At 38.5% G+C, this 25225-nt stretch overlaps 1 long non-coding RNA gene across 10 annotated transcripts in view; it reads right to left on the reverse strand.

Moving 5' to 3' along the window:
- The window catches only part of LOC125321747, a 43261-nt gene that overhangs the window by 4907 nt on the left and 13129 nt on the right, over positions 1 to 25225 (reverse strand). For 5 of the 10 annotated variants that reach the window (XR_007201673.1, XR_007201670.1, XR_007201672.1 and 2 more), the window contains 7 exons: positions 24764 to 24865; positions 24364 to 24430; positions 23223 to 23280; positions 21797 to 21891; positions 21220 to 21340; positions 18303 to 18446; positions 4068 to 4656 (listed from right to left, as the gene is read on the reverse strand). This is a non-coding gene — a long non-coding RNA (uncharacterized LOC125321747). Of the gene's footprint in view, positions 1 to 4067; positions 4657 to 10683; positions 12605 to 18302; positions 18467 to 21219; positions 21341 to 21796; positions 21892 to 23222; positions 23281 to 24363; positions 24431 to 24763; positions 24866 to 25225 lie in introns of those variants that run through there. The other 5 variants (XR_007201675.1, XR_007201674.1, XR_007201677.1 and 2 more) reach the window with 5 other exon arrangements.

Consider the following 25225-nt stretch of genomic DNA (forward strand, 5'->3'; position numbering starts at 1 on the left):
ATTAACACACACAAGCTTGTAGTCTAAATCTATACAGCTTAGTACTTTCTTAACTAGATGTCATTTGGCTTTCTATTCAGATCTTGTTTGCCTTTACTTCTTTTCCACGACTTTTAGAGGATTCTAAGTCTTTTGCATTCCTTTAAATCTCATTTCTTCTTAATTTACCATGTTTCCATGAACTTTCATTCTGCTGAAACAAATGAAGACCTGTGTGGAATATGCCCTGAATTTCACAGGGGGAATGCTGCCACAATGGAAAGAAGCATTCTTTTCCAAGTCAAAACCCAAAATCTGTTTGGACAGAAAGTCAATGTTGAGACCTCAAAGTTTTGTCAGACACAACATCAGACAAACTCACAAACTAATGCGCAGCACCAAGAGTTGAAACAGTCTGTAGTTGAATTGAATGAAAATCTGATGGTTTCCAGGAGGGGTAAGTGTGGGGCTGGGAGTGCAGGTTCAATTCAGATGCTGATATGTATGATATGCATGAATGTCATTGGGTAGGCTGAGATGTTTTGACCCGACAGGCATCTGATTAGTCTCCTTCGTGTAAATTTAACTTAACCTTGTCCTAAAGTATGGATGCCAATCAAAATAAATACCAATTCCTTTGGAAAGAAATACTGAAGCAGTAAAACTTTCAAGAGCCTCTTTGAAGCTGTGGGTTTTGATTGTTTGAACTTTTATATGACTTAATAGTGATGACTTTTATTACAAAATGAATTGCTAATACTATGTTATTTCTTCTATTACTGCATAACAGATCACATAACTGTTCTTGGGTTTCCAAATACAAGCAAGTGGCTACTTATAGAATTAAATGGATGTAAGGGATATATATATTCACATTCACTCACAGTCTCTATTTCCAGTGACCCACAACAGTCTGTTAATAACAAACATTTTTCATTCAATCCTACAAAATTTCTGCAAGTATGTAGTACTATGCTAAACACAGCATTTAAGTTTTGATGTATTATTGTGCTTTACAACTAAAATTATTATTTTTATTTTCACTTCTAGCTCCTTGAAAACCTCAACATAAATAATTTCTGCATCCCTCCTGTACACCCACTCTTGCTGATTTGTGGATCACTTAAAAACCTTTACATGTTTTAAAAATCATCCATCCTTTTCTGTCCTCTAATAACTACACTCAGATGTGTAGAAGTCATATTAGGTAGGGTTTTTTTACCTGACCTTGTAAAAACATCAATTTCTAGCCATACTAACACAAGTGTACCTAGAGAAGTAATTTTACTTCTATGTATATGACTAGTAACACACAGTTTTATGGACAGAAAAGAGCCACAAAAATCATCCAAGAATGTGGAAAAAATAATGAGAACCCTAAAAAGCTCAATCTGTTTAGCTTTTTCTTAAAACAAACAAACAACAAAAAAAATAATATTGAGAAGTAACTTAATTACATGGTAAAAGCACTGTCCTGGGGAGAAAATAGTGAGTCCTAAAGAGCTCTTTAATCCATCAGAGAAGGCATAACAAGAATCAATGGCTGGAAGCTGAAGGCAAACAAAATGCAAATGAAATAAGGTAGAAAATTTTTAGCAGCAGGCATGATTACTACCTGTATTATCCTGGTACCTGGAAGCCCTCATGGATCAGGGTTCTATTAGGTGCTGGCAAAAAAGAACAAAACAAAAAACCCCAAACAAACAAAAAAAAAATGCAACCCCAAAGCCAAAAGAAGACACCCAAAACATAGAAAAAAACCACTGATCCCTGCCAAAAGGTTACAAAAAGCATGTAAGATGAAGTAACATAGTAAATCAGTGATAATATTATCTGATATGACAGGCAGCGGTTTCAGGCCATGGTTTCATGATACAAAGTGTTGAGTTGAGATACAGACTTAAGGTGATTCTGCGTATCAAGACTGTTTCATCCTGTTCCCATAATTTCTCTACAGCTATGGAATGTTGAAATCTGATCCTTATTTAAAAAAAAAACCAAAATCAGTGTTAAAATCAGGGTTTTCATTTTTACTTTGCAATAAAATGCCAGTGAAACTGATGTACTTTTGCAAGTACTTTGATTTTTATGAATTTCAGTGAATGGGTTGACCAAATTTTCCCTAACAGTATTCCCACCAGTTCTTTGTACAGGAACTTGCTGCATTACTTGTGAGAAAAGAATGCATATCCCAGAGAAAAACATGCAAAAGCCAAGTATGAGATTGTTTTGTTTTCCTCATAGCAAATCACTAGGCTTGGTGACCAATTTCAAGCACCATCCATAGATAAAGTAGACATTAACAAAAACTGAAACTCAGCCCATGGTCTGGCAAGATTTCTCTGAAAAAAACCTAATATGCTACCAAATTCTAATATAAAAGATAACAAGATGAGCTTGTGTTCCCAACACAATTGCTCTGGCACTGGAGCCTACACACCACCCTTGGTAGCTTGCAAACACAGTAGGCCACTACAGTTTGACCAGGAAGAAGATTAAAGGGGTAAGCCAAGAGCAGCATTTTCTATTATTAAAGTTTTTGCCATCTATTTGTGAGATCAAGGATCAGAAGGATAGCCCCTGAACTTCATTGTGGAGAGAACTGGGAGCATCTCCTCTTATTTTTCAACAGGAAAACATAGGAGAAAATCCTGCCTTTGATTTCTGTTTCTTCATTCAGATTATTAGAAGACTGTGGCAACACCCCCAATGTCTACTGCACTGAGAAGCTATGGAAGAGCTAATTTTATGGGGTGGGAATGCTGAAGAGAACACAAAAGCTAAAGAACTGGGGTCAACGCTCCACAAATAGTCCCTTAGACTTGGAAGCAAACTGGGTATACCCATGGTGTTAAGGACCCAGCCTTCTTCCTTCCCTTTCTCCCTGGAGGTGGCCAGCCTCCTCCCACTGGCTGATGTTCTGTGTTTCACTGAGCTGGATATTCACGTTCACGTGCTAGACAGGGAATCGGTTACAACCAGTTCTAAAAGCTTTCATTTTTCTCTTGTTCCTTGTTAAAAATACTTCAAGTTATAGCTATAGTAAGTGACATTAAAGGAACACTGTTTCATTGCAAAGTTTAAACACTTAACAGGCTCAATATTTGGCCTCGTGCACTCTGCTGAATTTTTCCACGGGACTGCGGCCGCCCCGTGTGTGCAGGACACAGCTCAGGAAATGAATCAGGGCTGTGCATCAAATTAGATTATTTATAGGTTGGTAAATGTGTTGTCTCTAGGAGTTTTGGCGAGAACAAGACAGACAACTACAGGAAGAGAGCGATGGGCATGTGGTTAAGGCAGTTGAATGCCACACAGAATGCTCAGTTCTGCCTCTGCCTTCACCAGCAGCCCCCGCGAGCAAGGAGCGAGTCAGACCACGCACCTTGGCAGATGGCCAACCAACCTTGTCTTCCAGTCCAAACAGAAACACCTTGGGCCTTTTACGTAGAAATGCAAAGCAGATGATGATAATGGAAGGTTCAGCTCTTGAGGGAAAAATGGAGCCAGAGGCACAAGGTTAAAAGGCAGGAGAATCCAATTAATAGCATTGATTTTACTAGTGACTAAACGAGTGGCTCAGTTTTCTCCTTGGTCAAACAGGACAGTGGTGCTTTTCTGTTGTTCTGGGAATATGCAAAAAATTCATCAAATACCGTGAAGCTCCTTAATATCATTGTAATAAGCCTACAAAAACAAAGAAGTTTTTCTGATTCTCTATATATAAAGGAAGTTTTGAATCTTTTAATCTGTTAATTATCATATACTGCTTTAAAAATACATACTTGCTTTAAAAAAATATACACTATAAATACTAACATGTATAGAAATAGAACACATCTATTTTTCCTCTCAAACTCTATTTTTAATGTGATTTTGGAAAGTCCTTTCCAGCTTTTATCAGGGCTATAACTTTACTATTCAGTGAAACTGCAACATGGTCATATGGAATAGGACAGGAAACAGCACACATTGTCAACAAAAGATATTCACCGGCTCACAAAAAATAAAAATATCTTCACTCTCAGTTGTACGTTGTGTAACTACAGCCACAGGAATAGAAAAGCAACAGGAGAGCTAGTAAAAGGTAATGTCTTTTCCTACTTCTTTTATTACATCAGGGTATCATCATATTGAAAGCTTTCAGTAATACTAGGCTACCAAGTTAGCAAAATAAAATATTATACTTTGTGTCCAGCAAGAAATAAACAAATCTGCATCTTTAAAAAGAACCTGAACAGTTTCAACAGTTACTCTGATTTAAAAATCTGAGTTAAGAGAAATACCACAATGATTGAAAACACCGACGATGATCTCCATTTTAGGTGGAAAGCCACTAAATGTAAAAATGTAACACAATAATCAGAGCAATCATGAGGTTTAGGCACACAACAGAAGAGAAATATTTTAACAATGTCTGACAACATCCCAAGCACACGGTGTCTGAACACTACTAAAGTGGATGTGCAGTGCATGAGACTGAAAGACAACACCATTTTAAAAGATAATTTTCATCATTTAGAAGCAAATAGACAGGGGAACAAAATAGAAATTTAGGTTCAGGCCTACAATCAGATCTTCAGAGTGAGAACTTGCAGTATATAGAGTCCCATGAACTTCGTCAGGCTCTCAGGCTATCAAGATCCATTTCAACAAATCCAGTTGCAGGATTAGGACCTAAATAGGTAAAGAGAAAAAGGATGAAATTAGGTAACACAGCACACAGCTCTAATTAAAGAGATGCCAAACTAATCACAGAAAAATAATCTGAGTGCCTAGACCATGACAAGATCTATATCTTTACCATAAAATACTGCAGCTACAGCAAAGGCTACAGTGATATCTTACACCAAGAGATTTATAGAGCATTAATTGATCACAGCACATTCCCCATCAGGCAAACACAAGTACCTGCAGTGTGTTTGCTCACCTCCTGTGTGCTGCTGCTTTTTTGTTGTTATATGCAATTTTTTTTATTATTTTTAATAAAAGAGAGTGGTCTAAAATCAATAAAGGTGATGTATTTATCTTCATCAGCTCTTCTTTTCTAGACATGTACATTTTCAGCCTCTTAGTAACACGATGGATAAAGCTAAAATGAGATATTCTCCCTGTATTTTAAAACACTGTAAAACTGATAGAAAGTAATAATATTTCTATAAGAAATGTCATTGTTATGCCTATCTGAAGGTTGTGAGAAGTTCTAGCTTGGCAGTGCGTCTCCTTAAGGTTTCAGTGAAGCCCCATGGTAGCTTGCACCTAGTATCATACAACTGCTAATGAGAAAATAGACTGTAGCAAAAAAAAAAAAAAAAGCTTATCTCATAATGAGGTTTGCCCACTGAAATATAAACTTTAACACAGCAAGAATGTGTGACAGCAGCAGTGAAGACACTACAGGAATATCAGATTTATGGTGGCACAAGCATATGGAATCACAGGCTACACTGTGGAGTGCTGTGTCATCCAAGCTTCCACACCAGCACTTATCATCCACCCCAGGAAGGGGTCCATGCTTCCTCTCCACCTATGACATTCCCATTGCTCTCTCTCAGCTTGAGAGGCTATAATGGCCACTTCACTGTGCCTATAAATGTCACTGCACCTTGTACCTTCAATAGCATGACCTCTTTGAGACACCCAGATCAAAGATAGAATGAGGTTGTTCAGGAGTAGGATACCATTCTTCCCATTACTAGAGCAAAGTTACACCTTCAGAGATTGGCATGTAACCAGACAAATCAATATAAATACATCTTCTACCCAAAAAAATGTTCAAGACAATCAACAATCTCTGATTACTTTTGTTTCTCCTACAGGATGGCTTAAGATGCAGCAAGATCCTTTATAGAAAAAAAAAATCAATAAGTTTAAAAATTACCTCAAGATACATGAGGACACGAACACCTTAAATTCACTGAGACATTGATTTGCCTATAGCACTCATGGAGAGATAAGGACTCAAACTGCTATTATTTCTAGATGGGAAAAAATAACATTATATACAAAGTTTTCCATGCACATGGACATTAGGAAGCCATTTTTGCCAAGATGAGACAGTGACTTTACTTAGACCTCGTATATAAGGAAACTCATAGATATGCAAGGCAGATGAGATTTCCAAAATTTGTGAAGAAAGGAGATGGGTTTGTCTTCTTAGAATTGGTGTTAGCTCAGTATAGATATCAAAATCTTCATTTCCATTTTAATGTTGAATTCCCAGTTCTATCCCACATGTATGTCTGAAACTGGCACACGGTAAAGAATCTACAACACTGGACTTCAAACGTGGTGTCAGATTTTGGTTATTTTATCTCCAGAGTGTTACAGCCTCAAACCTGGGGTCACTCTGTAGGCACGCTGGGGCTTGGGGGGAAGATGCAACCTGCAGGGCTCAGCCTTGCTGCATACAGGCAGAGGTCCCAGTCCCAGGGGCCAGTATGCCAGTGGGGTACATTTGCTCAATGAATTTATGATTTCACCAATTTTTAGCAAGCAAAGAGTAATTTACTGCCTTATCTGACTATCACTGCTCTTTCTCTAAATAACCTGAAAATATTGATGGGCCATTAATATCAAATTCCTTGCCAGAGTTACGTTTCTGGGGAAAGGCAGGTTTTAATTTCTCTTCCTGAAGCATACTACAAGCTTTATCTTTTTAATCTGGACACCTAACTACTCGACACCTAAGACAACCTTTCTTGCTCTTGCACACATACATTAACAGTTTAGGTTTCCACACCTGGTGGAAATCTATTAAAAAGCAATAAGAAAAAAAATTAAACAGCTGTTTGGATTTTTTTCTTCAGGTTATGCCTCCTTGATACCAAAGCTGCCTCATCTCTGGTTTAAGTGACAAAAGCCTAGAAACAATTCTAATTCACACCTGTTTGCTACCATGCCCATACAACTACATACCACTGGAAAGCTAGCCAAGAGCAGATGTATTTCCTCTGTCCTTTCTCAACCTGTGAGTTCCAGTACAGGCTGAAGGGGGAAGGAAAAGATGACTGTGGCTGGTATGGGACCCGGCTATAAAATTCTCAAGCGAACTGAAAGCTTCCTTCTCTTGGGGGAACTCTTCTATCATCAGGCAGAATCAGAATAAGGAACAGAATCAATTAATTATTACTGAAATACTATGGAGTATTGTTATTAGAAGGCTTGACTTCATAATTTAATTGTAAGGAAATTACTGTATCTGCGTTCAGTATTACTAAAAACCAAATTAAAAGATCAGTGCCTTCCCACAAAAGCTAAATACATCTTTTCACGCTAGGCACCCCACTGTGCCATTACAAATCAAACTCAACAATTAATGTCCAGTCCTTTGTGGCAGGTGGGGAAATATTCTAAGCAATATTGTGTGGGAAGCAGTTGTAGGAGTGAAGAACGTCAAATAATAAATAATACAATTATATTTGAGGACAGATCTTTACAGTTTTCCTATGAATGACTTAACTGTTGGTGACACACACACAAAGCTGCACAGCTACACCATCATCCTGCCTATTGTTCAGACATATAACTCTAGCATCACCTTAGATCCCAAAGATACTCCAAATCCCAAGATTCATATTCATAATTTGCAGATACTTTCATTGCAACATTTCCAAGATGGTATTTTTCTTAATCCTCCGAATCAGCTAAAGTATTCAATCAGGTTAATCATCATCATCATGTTTTGATCCAGCAAGATTTTGCTCTCTGCTTCTTGATTCAGCAACATTTTTTCTCTCTGCTTTTGAGAAACACAGCCTAATACCACACACATTCACTCAGAAAAGTGCTGCCAAGACCCTTTTCCTAGTTAATCACTTGGAGAACACATCACTGTCTCCACAGCTCCCCCTGACTACTTCTGCAGCATCTACCACTTGTCTTCACCTTCAAGGCCCATCCTTCCTTATCACCACCACACCTACTGCTCCTTAATCATTGTCAGGAAGACAGCTGTGGTTTGCTCATGTTTGAAGCTGGGCCAATCTTCATAAAACATAAAGCTGAAAAGACCATTAGATCATACTGTCTAACTTGATTAATATGTTCTGTTTGGCTAAAACACTTTTAAAACTCTCCACTTTCTACTGATAAAAAAATAAAATTCAGGGATGCTTCTTGTATCTCTTTCCTTCCTATCTCCCACCTGCCATTCAGTGTCAGGAGTCCTGTTTCCAGCTCCTCTCACACCCACATGGTATATTTTCAAACAAACCTCTTGTGCATTTTCCTGTCTTACACCTTACACATTATGGAAACTCCCTTAAATACTTGAAAATATACTGCATTACTGTTGTTCAAAGCTTTCTCTGAAATTCAGCTTACTAACATGCCCCTACAGCCCCTATGAGCAAAATGTGTGATAAGTAGTTATATACACATTACCTATTTTCAAATGTCTAAAGTAAGCAAGAGTGGGAGGTAGGAGACAGATCCTACCCTACAGTAAATAGAGAGGCTCCTTGGGAGCGATTTGGTTGAAGGAACTCCTGAAACACCACAAAATGTCCTCTGAAGGAGTCTCTGTATAAGCTGCGCAAATGGCCTAAGGAAATCAGTCTTTTGATTTAGTTACATGAGTTGGATCCCTAAAGTATGAATGTTCCCCCGACTACTAGTGTTTCCCTTCTCATCTGTGTATATTTTCTACTTTCAGCTGTATCATATTTACACTGCTAAGATTTAAAATTGCAGATATTCTTTCCAGAGCGTCTCCATGATGCAAAGCACCATAGGAACTAGTTATTTTACAATTACACAAAACCAGTCTTACAGTGCTATACAGTATTTTATTAAACAGATCCTGATCATGCAATTATCATAGCATTACACACATATGCCTGGTAGATGATGCACGGCTCTGTGCCCCAACTTCAACTCTGGTATTTACTAAATTCCTCAATCCTATAACAAAGACCTGGAATGTGTTCATGGCTGGCACCAGCTTTTTTTCTCCCCAGTGTGAATCACGGGCAAATCCTCAAGACAAATCAACACAGCAAAAGAAGAAAAGGGAGAATAGGAACATTAGGAAGAATTAGGATACCAGGAAGAATGTCTTCACATAAAGGGTGATTAGATATTGGAATGGGCTGCATAAACAATAATCAAAATTCATACCAGGCACCATGTAAAAAAAGAACAGAATAGAACAACTGTTACTGGTGATGATCTAGTTCTTACTCCACATAACAGAAAATAAGTTCTTGCAAAGCCCAAAGTAAAAGAAAAGGCCTCCTGAAGCAAACAAACAAAAATGAGGACACAGTCAGTCATAGATCAAAATCTGATCAAAATCTAACCAGGGAAAAATACTGAATTAAATGATGTGATTTCATTATAATAAATTTCATTAATAGCAAAGAGTTAACCGCAAAATGCTGAAAGGAATGTATTTGGTCCTGTATTATGGTACAGTTGTTAATAATTTAGAAACTGGGCCAAGTAACATGGCATAAAATCTGCAGTTATTTCAGTTACTCAGAATCAAGGAAAATTATTAATCTAGCCAAAATTAGTAAGTGGACCCCAGAAACACTAAATCAAGTTTAAATGATGATAGATAGATAACAGACACATACTAAAATAAACCCATAAAAAACCAGTCTGTGTTCTATGAGGTTTCAAATTAAAGACACAACTGTAAGGAACTTAGTGCAATAAAACTCAATGTACTAGGCAAAGAGAGGTACCTACAAAATCTCCAGATAAATTGATGTTAGTCACTGACATTCATTTTCCCACAGATTTAATTCCCTCACAGTCTTACATTCACTTACTCACAAGCACTGACACTTATCTGTTTAAAGGTCTGGCCAAGATAACTTACATGAAAAACAAAAGACAAGGACCGTCAGCTATAAAGTCCTCACCCCATTTCAGAAGTGGTTTTAATTATCAATAAAAACTTAGTTTTTTGAGCAGATTCTTTAGGCTGTCCTTCAGGAATCTTCAGTTGGGACAAGGTATTTCTTTGCCCCCAGGTCTGGCTTACATCACCTTACATAAATCTTAGGTCATGCTGCTGCCTACTGTCTGCTTTTTCTTGTTTGGTATATAGGTCTGGAATATGTGTCAGCAGTCTCTTCTCCTGTTTGGCTAGGGGGAAAGAAGACTCGTGTAAGTGACGTACTACAACCTTGTTGCCATCCTCCTGCTGTTAGGATGCAAGGTCTACAGCTGGAAAGTCGTCTGTCCTGTGGCACACAGGTACTGCTGGGAATGGCATCCTGGAAATGGTGTCCTTTGCTATCAGTAGAGGTAATTTCTTTAACCCTTTATTTCACTCTTTCACCTTCTGCTTACACATTTTCACCCATCCTGCATTTATACCAATCTTAATACTTGTGTTACAATTCTGCATAGTTTTATGCTAGATAAACTAGCATCCTGATGCCGATTGCTACGTAAAGGACACCTTCCACGCTTTTACTTCCTCCCTCATCATATGCTCCTCTCTATTCTCCTTGCAACAACGGCAACAGCCATCACTGCTAAGCTCAGGGAGAAAACCAAGAGAAAAATCAACCCTAAATCACTGACAGACAAGTCATAGAATCATAGAATGGTTTGGTCTAGAAAAGGTCTCGAAGATCATCTAGTTCCAACCACTCCCTGCCATGGGCAGGAGCACCTTTCACCGGACCATGTGCTAAAAGCCTCATCCAACCTGGCCTTGAACACCTCCAGGAATGGGGCATCCACAACTCCTCTGGGAAACCTGGTCCAGTGCCTCACCACCCTCACAGTAAAGATTTACTTCCTAACATTTAATCTAACTCCATCTCCTTTCACTTTGAAGCCATTAACCCTTGTCCTATCACTACATGCCAGTGTCAGGTGCAAGGGGGTGGCAGGATTGCATCTGTTTAATGGAAGTCAATCATTAGATCAGTTATCCCATAATGGGAAAACACACCAGTTGCTTTGGCCTCAGGAAGGAACCAGGGCCCACTTCAGCAGTTTAGTGAAAAAATCTCTGCTCAACACACCACTACAATCAAAATAAAAATAATAAAACAGACAGCTTAGACAATGCAAGACAATTAGAAGAAAACCAGTGTAATAGGATTATAAAAGTCAGTGCTCTGACCTTACCAGAAAAAAGAAATCCCAGATGAGATACAGGTCACTCCTTCTCCAAAAAGATACTAAAGATATGGATAGAGTTCAAATGTGAACAATAATAAACATAGAAAATACCCTATGAAGAGAAATTATGAAGTTTCAAATCAAGAATATTATGCATGGATATGTAAAGTAATTGCTATAGAGAGGTCAGATCAGACATTTGTATGCTTGCTATCTTACAACACAAGAAAAAATACAAAGCACTGAAAGTGTGGAAAATTCAAAACTGAGCAGAAGAAATGTTTTTTCACATCACAAGTAATCCGTTATATTGATTATCATGGAAATTCAGTTATTAATCTAAATACTAAATCTAAATACAATGTCCCTATCAATGATAGTATAGATTAAACCAGTTACTACATAAAGAAATCAGAAAGCAACTTATTTGGAGTTAACATCAACTGAAGCATTAGGAGGTATTTACTAATGAAATGGGAAACTATTATGGCTAAAGCAAATATGATAATCCCTATGTAAAAATATAAATTAAAAAAAAGGAATAGCGACTTGATTTCATTATTGAAATTTTATTCACAATCTCACAGTAACTCTTCCTACAGTTTGCATTAAATACTATTAACAGCTCATTAACAATAGTAGTTGTCTTTAGAAAGTTTTGAAACAACTAAGGTTTGGACACACTAAGCTTTTATGTAAGCAGTTAAGGCAAATACATGCAAAATTAAAACCAGCATGATCATAAACTTGTTTACTCCATCACTGCAGGTTCTACCTAAAACATTTTTTCCCTCATTTCCAATCACAGCCAGTTTCTTAGAAGCTTGTCTATTTTTCAAGGACCTGATATTGAGCAGTTTTCCCTTTATCACTTTTTAAACAACTATTTTAACAAGGATTCTCATCACAGATCTTGCTAACAAGCACCCAAAAACTGACTACTTACTGTTCACCCACAGACAAGCAAGCTAGAATTAGCTTAAGCACTGAATCCTTAGTATGCCAGGACTATACTGCTGGTTATCTTGATTAGATCATCTTGGTTTAGTTTGAAATGCACATTGTCACTGCACATGCTATGACCCACACTGCCCTGTTGTATTAGCAATTACAAAAACATATATAACACTATAACCTATATATATATATATATAACCTATATATATATAAAATATATAATTTATTCATTTTTTCTCAAAGAGCAAAGTCTTAATTTTGTTAGGATAGGCATGGTAAAAATGAAAGAGAGCATAAGGATGTGGCTTCATATATTTCATTTGATTTTTTTTTCCCATCATATCTGGGAAGGTAAAGACAATATTATATTGTCTGGAGGTGGGGGAGCAGGAGAGGCTGCCAGTACTGTCAATACAAGGTTGGGCTTAGGGGCTGGGTCAGGCAAACAGGGCAGAAGTAAAAGGCTGAAGCATCACACAGTACAACAGACAGTAAAAGTGAAGACTCAAAACGTCAGTAACGTAGAGAAGGGAACTTCAGTCCATGGGCAGCTGTGGGTCTGAGAAGATCTTCATGCCTGAAATGACAGGAAAGCTGTCTGGAATAAAAGCAAAGTAACAGGTTGCAGAAAGGCTCTATAAAATTTCTGAACCCAAAAGGCAATATCATCTATGTTCTGAAAGCAGCAGACCATTCATCACCAGGATACTACAGGAACATAAAAATTACTCTCCTTGGGTAACTTACTCTGTTTTGCTGTTTTCACAGGCTGTGTATTTGAGTGAAAAACTGTCACTTGGCAGATTTACCTTTCAGTTGTACAGTTTCTATCTGTGATCATTTTAATAAGACAACCAATTGACAAATACTGTCACTTTCTAAAATAAAAGGACCATTTTGCTTTTCTAAAGCCATCATATACTTGATACTATGTTCTGAATGTACATAACTTGAAATATACCTCACTGGATGTTTACCTGCAAAATTGCCCGATGCTTTTTTCCTTTTAAGTAGAAGGTGGGCAAGAGCAATAAACTAAACTCATGGGAGAGAAGGTGTAAACTTACTTCATTTAGATTTAAAGGAATTTCTTGTTAAGGACACTTCTTTGCTCATTTCAACAGTACCAAAGCTATTTATTTGGTAATAAGTGTTTTTGGACTGAAACAGACGTTTTGGAACTTGTTGTTGATGATTAATGTACAGTTTAAGAGAGCCATTACTTTGTGACAGGCACTACAGAAGCCAAGTGTCAGATAACACATCAACTTTGCTCCATTCTAATTCTAATTTAATGGTCAGAACTCTTACTCTTAACGTCTTGTTTCAAATATTATATCACAAAGAGTTCAGCTGGATACATAGTAGTTGCTGTAAAAGTCTGGTAGTGTGAATATCATGTAGGCATTAAATTCGATGTATTTTAACATTCGCCAAAGTACGTTTCTGAACGCGAACATGTGCCACGAAGCCCTGCATAACCACTGAAGGAAGATCTAAGTTCCTGCTATAAATGAACAAAAGAAACCTGACATGAAGCCAGCGTGGAGCGGGCGCGCCGCCCGCCCCTGGCAGGGGCTGGGCCGGCGGGCAAAGGTCCCTCCAGCCGCGGCCCCGGCCCCGGCCCGCTGCGGGAGGCTGCCGCTCCCCGGGGCCGCCGGGAGGGACCCAGGGAGGAGAAGGGAGAGGGGGATGCACGGCCCGCCGGGTCCTAATGTCGCCGAGCCCGGGCAGGAGCCTCTCGCCTCCCGCCCCGGCGGGCTGGAGGCACCGAGGCGATGCCCGGGTCATCCCAATGGAGAAATTTCTGTCCGAGATGGTTCCAGGACAGATCTCACAGAGAACCCCCTAAGGCCACTTGGACGTGCTCACGTGCAACACGGTCCGTGTGTCGGTAACTGGCAAAGCTGAGCACAGCCACGGGTGAAACCACCCTCCCGAGAGAATAGCACTAAAGGATTCCACGGGAAGAGAACGGTACCAGCAGCCGCTGACATCAATGCACCTTCTACGCTTGCAAGAAACCCGGATTTGTTTGCCAAAACTCAGTCCCTGAGCTTTACCTGAGAGCTGCTCATCTTCATCACGCAGTACAGGAACAGAAAAAACACTATGAAACAGGTGGGAAAGTGAGAGAGCAGGACTAAAACTGTACATGCTGCAGCAGATACGAGCAGGATTCCAGGATCTCTCCTGGCAAACAGAGGAAGGCTCTTGACAAGCCAAAGACTAGGAACAGAGGAGACTGCAAGAAGAAGTCCGGTGAGGCAGCTTTTACACCTGTAGATGTGGAATACACCAGCTTGCCCGCTTCCTGGCCTGCTGTTGTTGCTATGGTCTATTAAAAGCAAACGCAGCTGTACAAGATCACCACCCCCTGCACCTACACACCATTCTCTCAAACACAACAGCCTGGCCAGATCAGTAATTTCTGATGTATTTTCACTTTGCTGCCTCCTTCTTCTCCTTGCCTACACATCAACACCACTTGAAGATTAAACAGTAGAACTGTTACAACTTTATATGTTTTATACCATTTTAGTGAGACACCCTTAAGTGACCTGAGATGACTCGGTCTGGGTGTGCTAGAACTGCAAACAGGATTGAAACAGTAGCTTTTACTGCCTCCCAGCATTTCCTGTGGAAATTGTGATCAATTCTGTTAACAGTTGCACATAGTTTTCATTAATGTGCCCAGTCTTGCTGCCAAAGGATGAGACAGACAAGCTCCTCATCAGTGAAAATAGTTAGGTGAGCAGTGACAACCTCCTCCCGAAAATGAGCAGGGACATGAACAGAAAAAGTTGCATCCAATGTACAGCCACGAGTAGTGTTAAGTGAAAAATTTATATTAAAGAGTGGTCTTACTGTAAATGAGTCTGTTCACTTTGGCATAAACTCCTCCACTACACACTATGCATGACAGAACAGGACCATTATTTAAAAGCCAAAATACCTGACTTGTGATATGTTTTATCTATCCTGTCACAGGAATCTGTCTTATTCCTATCAAAACCACAGCCCTGTCATCTAGAGAACAAAAATTCTGGAGCCATACACATACTTCCAATACACAAATCAATGCAGGCTTAGAGTTAACACCACTATATGGCCCATGAAAAAAGCCCAAATGTCCCAAAGATTCAAAACAATATCAGAAACATTTTACTTCATATGCTTTTCAAAGCCTTTCCTCTCATTGCTGTGAGTGCACATATCTCTCCCTATTACAGATACTAAAGAACCTGCTCCTAGCAACACTCTGATGTGAAGCTTCTGAAATGTAAGTGATAGTTTGTGTGACTTTATCAATAGGCAAACCTGGTTTGTCTTTCATGTTCTTATTAAACAACAAAAAATTGAATGAGTAAGAAAGCCAAACTTCAAGGAGAGCTAAGGTAACCAACCAGGGGCCAACTGGTTCAGTCTAACACTAATTAGTGTTTTCACAATGTGGAGAGCATTAGAACTGTGCTATCAACTTCCCAAATAAAACAATTGCTGAATCTGTCTGAATACATTAAAAAATACACAGGTGGCAATATAAATCAGATGCTTCTATAGTATCTCATCAAATAGTCCAGAAATTAATACGAGACTGTACCATGTTGGTTTAAAAAAAAAAAAAAAGGCAACTAAAAATCATTATTTCTCAGTTCCAACTTGGGCTCACAAGACAGATGTAGCTTACAAACTCAGCAAATCAACAGTGTGAAAAAGAGCAATCAGACATTGTAAAATGCAGCTTTTTGAAACGAGGTACATTGAGTAATTGCTAACACACTTGTCCGAAGTGCACAGAACTTCCCAAGGATTCAAACGGATATGAGCATCTTCCACATTTTTATGTGCAATGGTATCAAGTTGCACTGTGGGCTGCAATAGCGAGGGCATGCCTTGAGGCTGGCATGTTCATTTAACATATGAGTCATTCAGTGTGGAAACAACAACAGAAATATCCACAAACCAATGAATTGTGAAAGAACTATAACATTTTCCCCCTCAGGCCTGCACCTACTAAAGTGTCACAAATAAAGTTAATATCACAGAAATGATTCAGCAAAAGAGGAATTAAGCAGTAAATGACAGTCAACTCTTTTACAAGTCAATCACTTAACTGCTTTTATTTGAAACCATACCAGTCAGTATGGTCATCTTAGAAAAGATCAACAGAAAAGGACACTCCAGACTTGACTTTCATAACTACTGCAACTACAGATAAGATACCTCTGCGACATGAAAATTGCAAACTAGGTTTTTCTTTACTGATATCCTACTTCTGAATTTGAGGGAACTTAAAACTAAGAACTCACCACCAATCCCTCTCCCCCTACTCCCCCCCAAAAAGTTGGTTTAAAATATAAAAAGATAAAATAATTAACCAAATACTTGACATGCAATGAACCTGAGTGAAAGATTAGCCTGGAAAAATAAAAAAAAAAAAAAGTTTTAAGCAGCCTAGCTTCCTTTCCATTAGCTTCTTACTACATTAGCCTACAGAATCACAGCAGCTAAAAAAATCATTTATAAGTACATTGAACCAGATATCTAAGCTTACATTTATATATCTAATGAGCACATTTTTCCAGTGCAGTTAAGGGGACCTAGTATGCCCCTAAATTTAAGTTGCTGATTTGTGATTTTTATTTTGGCACTGGAATGAGTACATAGTACTTTGAGGGCCAGATTTTATCTCCCTCCCACCTCGAAAGTAAAAATGAAAAACTGAGTGTTACAGAAGGGATATTAAATAATAGTGACTCTTAGTCACCTTCCTTGCCAACCTAATTTCAAATAAGGAGACTGCTTACATTAATCTTTTTAGGTCTAACTTATATCAGCCTTTGGAGTGGGGCCACAGACCTCTCAGGAGCTCACCCACCAGGCACTCTCTGTCCTTCCTCCCCCAGTATCTTAGTGAGGATGCTCTGTTTCAATTACTGCTGCCCTAGGTACCTGTTATGGTGCACGTCTATACTGTGCAATGAAGTCCAGCGCAGCTGGGTTCTGTCAGCTTGGCTACGGAACTCACACCCACAAAAATACACCCCCATTTTCCTGCTTTCACTGTGTGTCCATGGGAAGTATCTGTGCTAGCACAAGGATGTGTCTGAGCTCCTTATCCTTGCCTCTCACCAGGGCTAAGGCCTCTGACAGGCACGCTGTTGCCACTCTCAGACATTAACCACCACCCCTCTGACCAACACAGTCTATCCGATTAACGCCTAATCTGCTTGTGAATCAGCTCCGGAGCCACCGCTGCTTTCTGCATGGCATGACAAAATTAAGAGTTCCTGAGGTGTGTCAAAACCCTAATTTCACTGGAAGTAGCATGGTCTGGAACAGCTATCTCAGCTATGAAACTGGTTCATCAGAAGAATGTGCAGTCTGTGCTGCTCTTCACTACAGGGCATATACACATCCAGCACCTCAAAATACCCTTACCAAGAAGCTTTAAGAACTGCCAGCTGCTACCAGAACAGTTCCACTTCAATATCAACCACCAGTGGAATTCAGAGTAAGAAGAAAAAGAGGCACAAATTCTTTGTTAATTTCAAGAAGTCAGTATATACACATATAAGAATATACCTGGCTTTGGTGAAAATAAGGATTTTTGCTTAGGGAATTGTTGGCCTAAGTTACTTCAAATAGTAAATTTAAAGGAGCTTCTTCTATTATACTACAGTTACAGTAGAACTTTCACTGGTGTTTTTACTTGCACTTTCTAATTGTGTACATTATATGGTGTGAAACTTCCAACAAAGTAGTACCAGTACAGGAACTTAGCATGCTGCCATATTTTTTTAACCAATACAAGGATTAAAAGTTTCCAGCTATGATTAGTTTGTCAGTAATTATGTGCTTTATATCTCCTGCAAAGCTGGATGCAATGCCTTTTAGAACATTCCCATGTGTAGTGGTGAAATATGCCACGAGAGATTAGTTATACTCTGAGTGAAAAAGAAACTCAAAAATATTCAGTTCTAAATATTCAGAGAAACAGGCTCACAGTGAGCCATAAATGGCCACTAACTCCCTCTCTAAAATAACTTACTTTTCTAAAAAGATGCTTTCACTGTTTTTATATGCAAGAAGTCACTGCTAAGTTGTTGTACACTGCTTCAGAATTTAAAATAATGCATGATATAGAGCAATCCTCCTACTTTTCACATTTTAGAAGAAAATTCCATCAGACAAATCTTCAGAGAGAGACACAAACACATTTTCTTGAGAACTATCACATAGTGTTTAATAAATTACACGCAAACTCTTACCAGAATGCCACTGCTTTTGAAGATGCCACATCCATTGTTATCCTCAAGATATCCATTCTTATTCATCATTAGTACCCTGCCTCCTTTGCACTCAAGCTTCGGAACGGATTTCTGACAAGCAACCCACACCTACCAAAATGGTTTCTAGAAAGCAAATTATATAGCTGTAAGACATGGAAAACAAACCAGCAATTTGTGAACCACTGCAAGTGCAATGCAAACACAGTCAATAGAAAATTCATTCTGAAGTGTTCATCGTATTATGCTGGACACTGATATAACCACAGCTGTAACATTATACTTTTAAATCACTGGTTCACCTATAGAAAAACCACAAGAGCAAAATTCCTTTTTATCCAATGGAATCTCATATATGTCATCTCATTAAGGGTGGTCATTTGCCTACGAATGATTTTTATAAAAGGACAGGATAAAGGAACACTATTCTAAACCATACTTAGGGTCTTCTGAGGACTTATGAAAATTGAAGTTCCATTTATGCTGGATAGAGCAAATATACAGAACACTGAAAGATCCCCGACCATACAAAAAACCAAGTCTAAACAGGTAAGACAGCACAGGGGAAAAGCCCACACACAGCACAAACAGCAGGACTGCAGTAAATGTAACAGTAGATCTACTCTGCAGGTGGCTTTTGCTTGCAAACAACATAGAAGGAGGTACAGGGTAAGGAGGGCACATTGGGTGGGAGGAAGCATATGTCGTATGCAGGAACAAAGCAGAAGTGAAGAGGTAGAATGGACAGCAAGAGGTGGAAGAAACAGTCAGTAAGCATAGGACAGAGAACAGATAATTAAAGCTAGTGAATGTTCTCTGAATGGTCAAAGGTCCCTGGGCTTTTGGCTCTTTCTGTTCCTGCAAGTTAGTCTCTGGCAAGGTCCTTTCTTTACTGCTCCCAGGCTTGGAGCAGTATTCTGAGACTTATTTTCAGTTCTTTTCCCCTTTACAATCCCCTCCCCACCTTTTAAGATGGATCAAAGATCTCTCCCTCACTTGTTGCTTTAAAACAGAAATGATCTGAATCTGCTCAACAATATCTGTATAGAACAAGCACATGCAGATCAGCCGTATTTGCAAGTGATCCAAGTTCTGACATTCTGACTTCAGCCTTCCTAATTCTTCCTTAGGTAATGCATACTGGACAGCAGAAAAGTGAGACAAGACACTGATCTATAAAACAGTAGTTGAAAGTTGATAAGAATATGTAAAACATTGTACTCCATGCTGAAGAACAGAGTTGTTAGGATTTGGGATGGGGACAGCTGCTCTATAGGCTCTGGTGTGTTACAGCGGGGATTACTGTAACAAGCATATATCAAACCAAGAGTCCCGTGGAAAGGAAATATATATGGACAGATTCGTGGTAGCTGTTTCAGAGAGATGTTTATTTCTCCAGCCGCATGGCCGGAGCTCTGCCCAGGAACTGTTCCAGTCACGGGACCAAGGGTCCTTCTGCCCGCGCAGGGAACACAAACCAACCAATGGGAACGAGGCTGAGCAGGGGCAGGGAAACCCCGTGTCTGTGCCCTCAGGGCCCCTCTCCCAGGGCTACACGGCAGGGGAGGGACCCCAACACTGGTGCACACAGCCAGATGGAAATACTCTAACCTTCACAGTAAACGGTAGTTGTTCTAGTGTTAACTGAATAGATTAGGCTTATATCAGAATGAAAGATGCATTTTCATTGTCAAAACACTCATTGTTTATATACTTTAGCATAAATGAAGACAAGTCAGTGTAAAGAGTGAGTTTGTCTACCAAGGCAAATCAAACCTATGAAATGGAAGTGGTATAATTTTTTATGGAGCTGTATGGATAAGGGCAAATAAACTAGATTGAAGTCACTTTCATCTGGTGCAAAATCTCCAATAGAAATAGTTTATACAACCATAGCAACTGCAATATAAATAAAAACAATTTCTGGAATTGGGCCAGCCCTCCTAGATTGTTTCCTTCTATGTGGAAATAAGCTACCAAGAGATACAGTTTTATACTGATACAACTCTATTCACACTGGGGAAAGGTGGCTGATACTTCAATTATGCCAGTACAGATAAAGTAGAGAAATGTCTGATAGAAAATTGAGTGTCTCTGATAGAGTCCATTTACCTATCGCAAGATAGGAACAATATTCCTAGAGCAGGCAACGTTTTAGAGTACTAATTCTTAACTCAAAAAATAATCCCTCCTGTGTCATTCCCAGAACATCACCAACTTTTGAAATGCTAATGGAATTACTAGAGACAAACCAGACTTTGAATTTCTGCCAGATTCTGTCAGGAGTTCATCTGACAAAAGTTTTCTCTGTGACACTCAGGTGTCACTACTCTTTTCACACCACCTTTTCTTTTAAAATGAACTATATTTTTTTTAGCAACAATATTGTGGTAACTTTGAATCTTTGTAAAAACACTGGTAAAAGGAAAGTGTGTGTCTTGGCTTGAAAAATACACATAAAAGCAATTATTCCTCCTCTGCCAGACTGCAGCTTTGGAATTACCTGTGACTTGTCAATGACAATAACAGGCAAGCAGTTATCCAGAAAAATCCCTTTAGTTCAGCTGCACAATAGTACTTCCACACTACCTGTATATGGGGAATTATAAGAGAGAAGTAAATTGTGAGCTGTAAAACCTGCCTGCAGAGGCACATGGCAGCACAAAGGAGCACATGGCAGCACACAGAGGCTTGTCTGCACCAGACCCTGGGGAGAGGAGGTGTCACAGGGCAGAGCCCTACAGAGAGGAGCCTGCCGGGATCTGACTGACAGGTGAACAGCGAGTGATCATCCCACAGAAGGACATTGAGAAAGTGTGCTGCTGATGTGGCAACGTGGGATAGGTCATGCCATATATAGAAATACTGTGCCTTAGAAAAGTGTATAAAACCAACTCACTGCTTTGAATAAACGATTCAGATCCCCTGCCGGTCTGGGAATTCATTCATTCCGTCATTCAATCGCCGACACCTGTACTTTACTTGGTTGTTTGAAACAGCATCTCCCAATTCCAGCTGTGCTGTTAAAAAACAAAACAAACAACTTTTTTGCTTCTAAAGTAAAAAACTTTAGTTATTTATCAAAGTGTTCTTTAAAGGAGAAAACAAATGAAAAAAAAAGGTTTTAACCACTGTGTTATCTCTGGGACCCTATGAATGGTAACTCCCAGACAACTGAGTTGACACACCAGAATCACCTGATAAAACAAGAACACATTTTCCTTTTTACTTGTGACTTCTTTACAACAGCTTCCAAAACAGACTCAAGAGAAATACATACATGCATTGTTTTTGTCTCCCAATCTCTGTCTCCCCCTAAAATGAGACCTTTACTCTCAGGAATCTTTGGAGAAAGTGAAATATCTACAATTGTAACTTAGTTATTAAAGGTGAACTGTATGGAATAAGAAGTCCAGTGACCATAACCTAGCATATGTACTGATAGATATATTAGTTATTAAAAAAAAAATATTTACTTTTTATAGCATAAGTGTTCTCATCTTAGGGATGGATCTGTGTTGAAAATTGAAGCACTTAAAAGCTGGGGGTTTTTGTTTGCTAGTTGATCAACCTCAGTAAGAAGAAAAAAAATTAAAAATAGAAATCAACACTACAATTCTTGTACAGCATCCTATCATAAATTAATGTGAAGGGCATTCTTATATAGAAAATCTTGTTAAACAAACATTTAACAATGATATCTCTGTTTAGAGAAATTCTCATTGCAAATTGTTAACAGAGCACTTTAAAGACCTGCCAGAAAATGTAGTCTATTATATACAGAAATTATCATTTCTCAATACTATGAAATTCTGTAAAAAATTTAATTAATCTAAAATATTTTTAACTTACAGAAAGCATCTCGAAGGATGCAATACTTCTACTCCTTATAAATCAATTTCACTCCTCTTTCTGATGGAAATTACCACACAATTACCATTCCACAGCACAATAATGAAGTTAATCTTCAAGGCACTACATGAACTTCATCACCTCTGCTTGGTGAGAATGTCAGGAATGAGATATCCTCTCTTGGAAGACCCTGGAACTCCCATAGCTCTATTGCAGATACAGCAAAAGAGTCTCCTCCTTCAAAAATATAACCAACCAGTGCAAAATGACAACATCAAAAGAGTGGGATCCATGAGGACAGCATTTAAGCTTGGAAGCTCATGACCAGGATAACAAATTCTTGGGCCTGCTTTCAAAAGAACGTCATGATGCTGGGACCCAAAACCAACATAGCACATTGGGTGGTATCCAGTGCTGCCACTGTTGTTAAGCCCTGAGGTAAGCTACACATCAGCCCCCACATGAGCCCTCTCTTAGACATTCTTGGAACACAAGTCCCAAGAACAAGTTAAGATGCATCTTTCTGAGGGGGCAGGAAGCTAATCGTGTTCCAAAGAACAGTGGAACAAAGATATTTCATAAAATTAATATGTCAGTGGGCTACCCACAGAGAGAGGTACGTGCACAGCTTATGTATTGCTCAGATACTTCTGTTTTAAAGTGCTAACAGCACAAACTTACCTACAGTGGTATGAACTGTCTCTTAAAATATGCCACTTCTCTAAGATTGAATGTACTGTGTACTACATAATTTTTTTTTTTTTTAATTATAAAGGACCTTTAGTAACTGTTGCTCAGATTTTCTACAACTTTACAAATTCAATTTTCCCCCAGTTGTTTAGTATATCCTGTAGCAAGAATTACAGGGATTACTCATTTCTATAGGGGAGAAAAAACCCAAACACTGTATTCTTCACCACTTAGGAACACACAACTTATTACAAGCATGTTATACTCCTACTTACTTAAATTAATTAGAAAGCTACTACAAAACCACTTGTATTTTAGTAAGTTTTTTTTACCAATTGCTTGGCAGGAATAGGTGCTTACTTTCTTAAATCAGATGATCTATTTCAGATGCAGCTGTTTCTCTCACATTCTCTATTGCCTATAGAAGTGAACATAGAAAACCCTAAATGTATCTCATTGATGTTAACAGTCCATTGAAGTTATAAATCTTAAAAGGTAATACATGTACTTCTTTGATTTGCTGTAATCTTTTATCTTAAAATACTCTCAATTTTTATTCTTGATCTTGATCTCAAAATACTGATCCTTTTATATCATCTTTCTGGTTTTGAAGGTGGCAAGGAAGTAAGTCTATAGTTGAACTTGGTTAAGTCTTGAATACACAAATGTGTAATGTTTTCTCTTTGAAACACTACAACAGAAGAGAAACTTTTTGTTTTTTAACAAGGAAAATTTATTGCTTTTTTCCTAACAATTACAATACCATTTTCCACTTTTTCCTCCCCATGCCCCCAGAAAAGCAGAGTGGAAGAGGACGCTGGATGATAAACTAGGACAAGTTACTGGAGATGGCCATAACAGTTCCTGCTGCCATTGCACACTGTTCCTCTCCAAGCTTCCTGCCTCCAGTACTGAGGTAGCAGTACCTGCTACACCACTGTACTTTCCAAGAGCAGAAATAAAGTATAGCAGCACCAGCTCTGGGTGACTTTAAGGCTCTCTGTTACAAACTATACTGAGCTGTCACAACATAAACTGGGGCACCCTATCCCCAGAGAAAATGGGGACCAGCTGAAGCAGGAAACAAACCAAGTTAATCCCATGATCTGAACAGAGCACCTATCACTTATCTAATACGGAAGCTGTTACTTCTAAATTATACATTCAATACCAAAAGACATCTCTGCCTTTGCAAAATGGAAACCGCAATAGCTGGACCAGCTACACACAGGTACATGTTGGAAAATGGGATTAGAAATACACATTCATGGTCTGTGTCAGTATAGAAGTCCTCTTTAGAAACAGTACTGCTGAAATGTTAGATAATTATATAAGGCTCAAACTGCAACTAAAAAATCCTCTCACAAATATAGGCATGTCTATTTTAAATTAAATGTTAAGTGGAAAATATTTATAGTATAAGTTGCACACTTTGCTACTTAATTATCATAATTTTAAAAAGAAGAAACCTTTCATTTCCTCCTCCAAAGAAGTTATTTACCTGATCTGTAGCTTGGGAGTCCCCAGTAGTCAGTTCTAAGACTCTCATCCCACTGAATGTCAAGGACCTAGCATTTCAAGGATGGGATTTCAACATCAGTTATTGACAACTTAACTTTGTCTCACCAAAGATAAACCGACCTTTATTCCCACTCAGGTCAGCACATTGATTTCACAGAAAACACATTTAGAAAGCAGAGCTGAATGCTTTCAGAAATTCCACCCATGAGATAAAAAGGGGAAAAAAAAACCCCAACCAGCAAAAAGGAACTGACATAAAATGTTTGAGACTTATTGATGCATGATGAATCAAGTATTTTTGTATACTTGTGTGCAAAGTAACAAGTAACTGAAATGACTGTTAAGTGCTTGCTGGAATTATATCATCTCAAATACCTTACCTTCTTACTCTTCAGATACAGGACTCTGTTCTCTGACAAAAACCCAATTTTATCCTTGTACTGGCAGTTGTGCCAGGAAAATAATAGATCTGCTGAAAGAGTCTGGAAAAAAAAACCAAAAACACTTGCTGCTCTCAATATCCGTATTATAGACGCCATAAGCATTATTATTAATAATACTGAACTTGGTTTCAGTTTTACTCTTGTCCTACTTTGGGTTCAATGGAACTGTGTTCCATTAAAGTTTGACTTCATGTGCAGCCAGAATGGATTCTGACCAAGAGGAAAATCTAATAAGCTTAAGAATAAATATTGTTCTTCAACTACATTAAAAATAAATTTGGATACACCAAAGCCCTCAGTTCGTATAATTCTGTAGCATTTTAAAAAAAACATTTTAAAATTGTATCTGGTGAACACTATTCATAGTATTCATACTGCAAAATAGAACCAGAAAATATA

Source organism: Corvus hawaiiensis, chromosome 2 (assembly GCF_020740725.1).
Source record: "Corvus hawaiiensis isolate bCorHaw1 chromosome 2, bCorHaw1.pri.cur, whole genome shotgun sequence".
NCBI lineage: Eukaryota > Metazoa > Chordata > Aves > Passeriformes > Corvidae > Corvus > Corvus hawaiiensis.